The sequence below is a fragment of the Taurulus bubalis genome (assembly GCF_910589615.1).
Source record: "Taurulus bubalis genome assembly, chromosome: 18".
NCBI classification, from domain to species: domain Eukaryota; kingdom Metazoa; phylum Chordata; class Actinopteri; order Perciformes; family Cottidae; genus Taurulus; species Taurulus bubalis.
This window is the reverse complement of record NC_136606.1, coordinates 5,251,002-5,259,556: the sequence shown is the minus strand read 5'-3', so window position 1 is coordinate 5,259,556 and position 8,555 is coordinate 5,251,002.

The window sequence follows — 8,555 nt, the reverse complement described above, 5'->3', positions numbered from 1 at the left end:
TTTGTAGTCGCTTTGAGTGTCTTTGCAGTCGCTTTGAGTTTTGTAGTCGCTTTGAGTGTCTTTGTAGTCGCTTTGAGTGTCTTTGTAGTCACTTTGAGTGTCTCTGCAGTCGCTTTGAGTGTCTTTGTAGTCACTTTGAGTGTCTTTGTAGTCACTTTGAGTGTCTTTGTAGTTGCTTTGAGTGTCTTTGTAGTCACTTTGAGTGTCTTTGTAGTCACTTTGAGTGTCTTTGCAGTCGCTTTGAGTGTCTTTGCAGGCGCTTTGAGTTTTGTAGTCGCTTTGAGTGTCTTTGTAGTCGCTTTGAGTGTCTTTGTAGTCGCTTTGAGTGTCTTTGCAGTCGCTTTGAGTTTTGTAGTCGCTTTGAGTGTCTTTGTAGTCGCTTTGAGTGTCTCTGCAGTCGCTTTGAGTGTCTTTGTAGTCACTTTGAGTGTCTTTGTAGTCACTTTGAGTGTCTTTGTAGTCACTTTGAGTGTCTTTGTAGTTGCTTTGAGTGTCTTTGTAGTCGCTTTGAGTGTCTTTGTAGTCACTTTGAGTGTCTTTGTAGTCGCTTTGAGAGTCTTTGCAGTCACTTTGAGTGTCTTTGTAGTCGCTTTGAGAGTCTTTGCAGTCGCTTTGAGTTTTGTAGTCGCTTTGAGTGTCTTTGTAGTCGCTTTGAGTGTCTTTGTAGTCACTTTGAGTGTCTCTGTAGTCGCTTTGAGTGTCTTTGTAGTCACTTTGAGTGTCTTTGCAGTCACTTTGAGTGTCTTTGCAGTCACTTTGGGTGTCTTTGCAGTCGCTTTTGGTGTCTTTGCAGTCGCTTTTGGTGTCTTTGCAGTCGCTTTTGGTGTCTTTGCAGTCACTTTGAGTGTCTTTGCAGTCACTTTGGGTGTCTTTGCAGTCGCTTTTGGTGTCTTTGCAGTCGCTTTTGGTGTCTTTGCAGTCGCTTTGAGTGTCTTTGCGGTTGTTTTGAGTGTCTTTGCAGTCGCTTTTGGTGTCTTTGCAGTCGCGTTGAGTCTCTGCAGTCGCTTTGAGTGTCTGTAGTTGCTTTGAGGGTCTTTGTAGTTGGTCTTTTTGTAGTTTTTTCTTCGTCTCTTTTAGTAATTTTCTCTTTGTATTTGTTTTGTGTCTTTTCGTGGCCATTTTGAGTCTCTTAGCTGTCATTTTCTTAGTCACGACTCCCTTTTTTGTGTGCAGATGTTCTGTCTTTCTTTATCGTGTTTTTGTGTCTGTTTGTAGTCGTTCTATTAATTTTTCGTCTCTTATTAGTCGGTCGGGAGGCTCGGTAGGCCTCTTCCACGAGAGGATAAGAATGTCTGAATGTATTTCATGGCAATTCATCAGATGGTTGTTGAAATATTTCAGTCTAGACCAAATTGGTGGAAAATATAAAATGTTTCTAATTTGATAAATATGAAGAAAAAAAACTAGACACTTTGTTTTCTTTAAAATAATAAGTAGAAATATACTTTGAAATTAATTTATTATTGGAAACTTTATATTTTGTATACATTGAATTAGTGGCCTGCCTTTTATAACTCTTGGGGTTTTAAGTTATTAGCAGTCACTTCAAACAGAGTACATTTTAATTGTATGTTCTGCTCTTTCCTCTACACGTATAGTCAGTCAGCTCTTTATTTCTGCATTTCCTTTCCTGTACTTCTGCAAAGCGTGAAACCCCCCAAACTGGAAATACAAGATGTTCTGCAGGAGTGAAAGGACTCGCTCTCTGAATACTTTTACTTCTTTGAATACTTGGCGTAATCGTCTACATTTTTCATTTCATCTCACTTCAAGGGGTGGAGCCTGGAATAATTACAGACTTTTAATGTGTTTCATTATAATGAATGAATGCATTTGATGCACAAAAAAAGCCATATTATATAAATACATATTTAATTAAAATGTTGTGTTACAGTCAAACAAATGAAAACATCAATTCAGGAAACAAATGAATTAGGCCGACACATTTTAAACGGCCTTCACGACTTAATTTCAATCACAACTTGTAATTCAGAATGTAAAGACAGAATAAGTTAATATAATTATTATTTATACAAGATTTCAGACATCACCACTCCAAAACAATGACGGGAAATAAAACCCACGCTATCTGCATAGCAGCACGATAGAAGACTAACCAGCTGTGAGTCTGTTTTACAAGCTTTGTGAAAATGTATATATAAATGTGCAAATTACACATTAGAATATTAAATATGTGCTAAACATGAACATTGGATAAAGGATGTTGATATATTGGAGTCAAAGGTTTTTACTGAGGTGATTATGGGATAAAAGAATAATAATAAAATGTAGTATAAATGAGGCTCTGACTGCTGTGTGAACAAACCCCTCTGTAGAAAGCTTCAGAATAAGAGTGTGATAAGAGTAAAGTTTGGTGGATGTAAGAGCTGCTGAAGAGGAGATTTCTGGATCAGAGTCTGAGAACAAACTCATGGAGAGAAAACGTCCTTTAAACAGCTGTTTAGTTACATTACACTCATTCTGAAGAAGACTCTACTGGTGAAGAGGATAAAACATTAACTCATAGATATCACCATGAAACTTCACCACTTCATCCCTGACATTGAGAGTCGTTATTGTATTACACGTTTTATGGAGTGTTATGTTTAAATATGCAAATGAGTAGTATGCAAACATCCAAAGTAGTAAAGTAAATGTTTTATTTCCACGAGTCTGAAAGACGTGTTCAGTATTGTGCTTTGATGCTGCAACACATTTTCAATAAATTATTTCAAACAGACACATAATCTATTGAGTGCTTTCTACCACTAAGATTATCTGATTTATTACACAGTAAACAGTCCATGCAGGGGACCGAGCTGACCACTAGGTGGCAGTGCCACACAATGCCTTTACCAAATCATTGTTCTGCATCTGAGACTCTACTCTGAAATGTTTTTAGTGCATTTGAGTTTGAGAAGTTTCTTCCCCGCAAGGCTTTCCAAGAATTAAAATAGTAGATTTCTGTTCAGTTTTTATCGCGTTCTGAGCCCTTTTGATAACTTAATTATAATGAAATTCCAGTTAAATCCCCTAATCATGCAGAAAGAAAACCACTGCATAAGATAACAGCTGTCATGAAACCAGTGGAGGCACTTATCACTAAAGGATGAAGCAGGAACAATCAGCTCAGGATCATAATGGAGCTGATTGCTGAACGACGGAGACGATCGATCACGAAGCCGCTGCATCAAATGTCTCTGACAGCGTAACTCACTTTGTAAAATGCACTTAGCTCATGCATCTCATGATTAAACCAAGTGTTGTGTTTCTTAAGTAATCATGTGTAGTTAATTTGAGTAATTTAAACGTCTCGCGACCTGTCAGTTCTGCTGAAAATATTGGACTTTTTTGTTTGTTTGTTTGTTTGTGCATAAACAATCAAAACTGATGAACAGGTGAACAGTTTAAAGGGTCCAATACCTGCAGAACTAAAGACACTCCAACATCACACCTGCTACACACACCTGTTCCCTTTCACAGTTACTCGATAACACATCGTTTCACCTTCAGCATTTAATGATCCGTCATCCGACTCGTAAAAAAACAACTTCAAGGTTTTGGAGCCCTTTGTTGCTTAGGATGAATGCACAGAACGAACGGGGGGCAAATTAAGTAGTGCGAGGGCACAATTTGGTCATTTGAGGAAATTGGTTATTCATTTTAGAGGCCGAAATACTGAAGTGAAGGGAGGAAACGAGTATAGTGTGAGTGAGTGAGTCATTTTAGGAGATTATTAGTCATTTCGAGGGCAGGAACTACTGGGACAGCAACCAGACTCCATAGAGAAAAGTAGCAATTTAAGTGATTGTGCTTCAGACATCTGTCTGCACAATCTGACACATTGTTTCCATTCTACAGTGTGTGTGTGTGTGTGTGTGTGTGGGGGAGAGGAGGGGGGGGTCTGAATGCTTTGGTCCTTGTCTGGAATGTCAACAATGAGTTGTTCTGTAGAATCCACTGGTTGAGCCAGTTCTCAAAGTTAACATTAAACCATATATCTATCTCCATGTTCATAAATGTATCTAATACAAAAACATCATCATGACATTTAAGGACTTCAGCTTTAGGAAATTGCAATATTTTTAATATTTTGTAGTATGAAATATTATATAAAAGCTATCATTAATAATTTGACAATGAAAATTATCATTAGTTGTGTCCCTAGTTTTAGCAGTAAATGTTGCTAGTTTTTGAAATATTCCAATTTGGTTTCTAGCAGAAAAGTAGACTGAGACTAGAATTGCGTACTATATGCTAAATATGAAGCTAGTTAGCTTAGCTTAGCATGAAGGCTGGAAACGGTCTGCAGCCAGACAAGACATTAATGTGTTAATTTATGGACATTAATGGTGATCAAAAGCTGAATTTTCTCTACGTTTAGCCTGTGATGAATATTTAATTGAATTATTTCCAATATTGATGAATCTGCCGATTGCTTTCTGGATTAATGGTTTGATCCTTAAAATGTCAGAAAATGGTGATAAACGCAAATGTATTTGGCCAACAGTCAAAAATCCAAATATGTCCAAATATGTTATAGACAAAGAAAAGCTGCAGATGTTGCTTGAGCTCAAACAATGAATCGATCATCAATACAGTCGCAGATCAATATTCTGTCGATCCAATCAATTGATCAAGAATTGTGGTTAAATTGAAAAGTTGGTTGGAATTTTCTTGAAGTGGCACAAAGCCTCTTTAACACAGACAGGTGCCTCAAACAGGAAGTCTCACCTCCCTCCTCTCTCTTATTGGCTGTCTTTGAGCTCCCGAAGCCTCTCTGGCCAATCACGGCTCCTCCCTCCCCTCTAAGTCCCGCCCACCTGAAGCTTCCCGTCCTCCGTCTGCGTCGCTGCTGCACTCCGCTCTCAACCTCCCGGCCTTTCTGTCAGGGGCTCAGAGAATGTGTGTGTGTGTCTGTGGATGTGTGTGTGTGTGTGTGTGTGTGCGTGTGTGTGCGTGTGTGTGTGTGTGACACAGAAAAGACACTGCAGAGGAGAAGAGTGTTGTGTTTTTGAATTTGTTGCGTCACAGAGGGACACTTCAGGGAAGTGATGATGATATGCTTCCCCCAGCCTCCACGGGCTCAGGTCAGTGGATGCCATCACGTGTGTGTGTGTGTGTGTGTGTGTGTGTGTGTGTGTGTGTGTGTGTGTGTGTGTGTGTGTCTGTGTACAAGAAAAGGAAACTAATTCTCCTCCTCATACTGTGTTTTCCAGCCCGTTGCTGGTTTCTAGTTTCCAGCCTGAATCTCTTTGTTTGTGTGTTTTTTATGAGCTGCCAAATGTTTCTACAATAAACTGTTATTTGAATTATCAATGACATTACTACGTTTTTCTATTCATCTTTTGAGATTGTGAAATGTCAACAATAACAATAAATGTCGTCACAAGTTCTCAGAGCCTAAAGTAACGTTTTCAAATTTCTTATTTTTAGAGTGTGGCTGACCTGAAGTTAGCCTTATGTAGATATTACGTTAATAACAACACATTTCTTAAAATAATACTGCTGAGTTAGTGAGTTGTAGTCACTATCGCTGCAGCGGCCCCTCCCAACCGGGTCCGGTTAAAGGGAATAACCCAAAATATTACACATGTTGTTGCAGCAGATTGATAGATAAGGCGTGGACAGACACAGAGATGCACACACACACACACACACACACACACACACACTCATGATCCTCCCTGCGTAGATAATAACTGATATTTTTGTCACTTATTCAACACTCTAAATACCATTCGAACGTGTAAACATTTGATCGGTAAACGCGTATAAATGTGACGGTGCAACACATCGTTTCCTTTCTCAGCTGTTTGCATGAGTGCAAAACGTCGTGAACACGTTCACAGGGCTTCAAAAAGCTTGTTTTGTTTCACATTGGGTCGATTAAACCACGTGGAGTTAAAAATCAGAAGGTCAAATATGGCTTTTCTGCCCACTGAGATGTATTTTTGGCATCATTTTAAAGGTTTTGTGTGGTTTATTTGATATATACATGTGTGTGCATTGCTTAGAATGTCTCTTTAAGTACCTGTTACCAGTTGCACACACGTTTACGGGGCTGTGTGTGTGTTTTCACACCCAGCTGCTAAACATGTAGTACAGTCGCGGTATTCTGCAGTGAGACGATACACAGGATAAGTATAGTCTCCGCTGTGTCACGTCTGACTCTTTTTGTTTCCTTTGTCTCTGCACGGGCGACCAAACGCTACCTGTGGACTCCAGATCGATCAATCATATTGATCTGTGTGTGTGTGCGTGTGTGTGTGTGTGTGTGTGTGTGTGTGGAGTCAGCAGCAGGCTGCCACCTGGCTGGCGAGTGATGCACTTTGGGATGGTGCTCCACTCTGTACTCAATTAGTGTGAGTGCTCACTGGGCCGGTGTAATGCACACAACCGCCACGATTAATCATCTTAAAATATGTTCTTGTCATTTCCAAGTTCAACAGCGATCCGCTCAATTTCCTCTCATTGTTTGTCCTGTCTTTTTTTGGAAAATATCCATCGGCTCTTTTTCATCTACATTTTATTTGTGGTGGCATTTAATTTCATCTAATAGGAAAAGGGTCGGCTGTAGCTCTGAACCCACAGAAGGTTCCCACCATGCAGCGCTGCAGAGCTTTGTAAGCCTCTTTTAGGGCTTTGTTTTGATTGGCCGGTTCAGTTCTGATGCTGCTGCTCACTCAGTTTTAGACCAATGAATGAACGGCGTGGAGCATTCAGCCGCTAAAGAGACGGACACGTCCCTCAGGAGCTGGTGGAGACCCAAAACGAAGCTAAAAGAGAGCGATTGTGTTATGAGTTGTGAGTCGGCCCCACTTTGTTAGTTTCCTGCACATCAAGTTTCACCAGATTTTGTTTTGCTTTTTCCTACAAAAGTCCAGCAACTCTGCTCTTTACGTGCTTTTACAGTCTTTTCAAAAGAAACTTCCGTCTTCGCAAGAAACAAGTTAGGTTGAGACAACACAACTAGTTAGTTAGGTTAAGAAAAAGATGGTGAAATACTTAGTTTCTCTTGCAGGAGTTTTTGAGTCCTCGAATTACAACCTTCTTACGAACGGGAAGTGAGAAACGTCTATCGTCTATTGTTCAAATGTGGAGGAAAAGGAGGTCAGGTTTGTGTTCCAGTGTGATTTATCAGCGCTGATAGTATTATTTCCTCGCACACAAAAGACAAAAGAGTGTTTATGAGCGTGAAGCCAGCGGTCCGAGCAGCGAGGACCGGACCTGCTGTCCCCTCCCGCCGCTTTATGTGATTCTGTTTGTGTAATCTCTGGTTTCTTCACTCGCCCTCTTTTGCACTCAATCCTGCTGGCTCTATTTTTTTTTTCTTCAAATTCCCTGCATCACCGGTTCCACCAGGAAGCCTTTGTTCAGACCTCTGCAGACACACCTCGGACGCACTTTCACACACATTTCACTGCGACACTCAGGATCCTCAAGCTGTGGATGCTTTGCATGCAGACTGTACTGTACTGTACTCTGTGCCTGTCATGGAGGGACAGTCAATGTTGCTGCATTTGCATCACATTTGTTTGCAGTGAGAAACATTAGCGGCATGTGAGGGAACTGAAGGGTAAAGCCGATCTATAAATCCCTGTATATTTATATTTATATTTGAAATACCAGATGTTAGTCAATTCAATTCCATTTATTTGTATAACCCGATTTCACAAATCACAAATGCAGTGTGTTTTGTGACTTGGGACTCCCAAAATTCAGTTTATTTAAATTGTTTTGCAGAATATTGTAGTTTGACCTTTTCTGGCCTCTAAAAATAAATAATCCGAGAGGTGAAATTGAGCATTGGGACACATTTCTCCAATTCAAAAGTTAGAGGCTTCATTCTAATAATGAGTTACCGCCTCGCTTCTCACAAGCCTTTTTGTTAAAATGCAGTTTAAATGATGCACGGCGACATTAAAGAGCGAGAAGAACAATGTGTTCCTGCTTTTATTTGTTCTACCGTCAGTATTTCCTGTTCACGAAGCAATTTTTTTATGTGAAAAAAATCAAAAAGGTAAACAATCAAACCATTAAATGATCACCACTTTGATTAAATGTTAATGAATAATTGGTCAAAGTACAAAACTTCAATGACGATATGAAATGAAACCTAATGGTTCTACATTTTGCCTTTTATCAGTTCAGGTGTAAATCATAAAAATAAACGTTATATATAACAAAACTAACTGCGCTTTAAACCGCAGTGTGAGCCTTTAACCCTCTGTGGTCGTCTGGAGGAGGAAGTGAAAGCAGACGGACTTCAGTGGAACCACAGTGGAACCACAGATTCACTGCGGAACCAAAACACCAAATAAAAGTCGACTTCCCTGTTTGTGAAACATATTCAAAAAAATCGTTTTGAGAGGCAGGAAATGACCTCATCGTGCTGACTGCTTCTAGAAGAGTCACTCATTTCACTAAATTACTCTAAAAACCACTATATGTGCCAACATTTATTTAGTCATTTAGTACAACAGAAATATAAAAATGCTGCATGTAAAACATTTTATACGCACTGATTCTGAGATATCAGCAATAAACTAAAT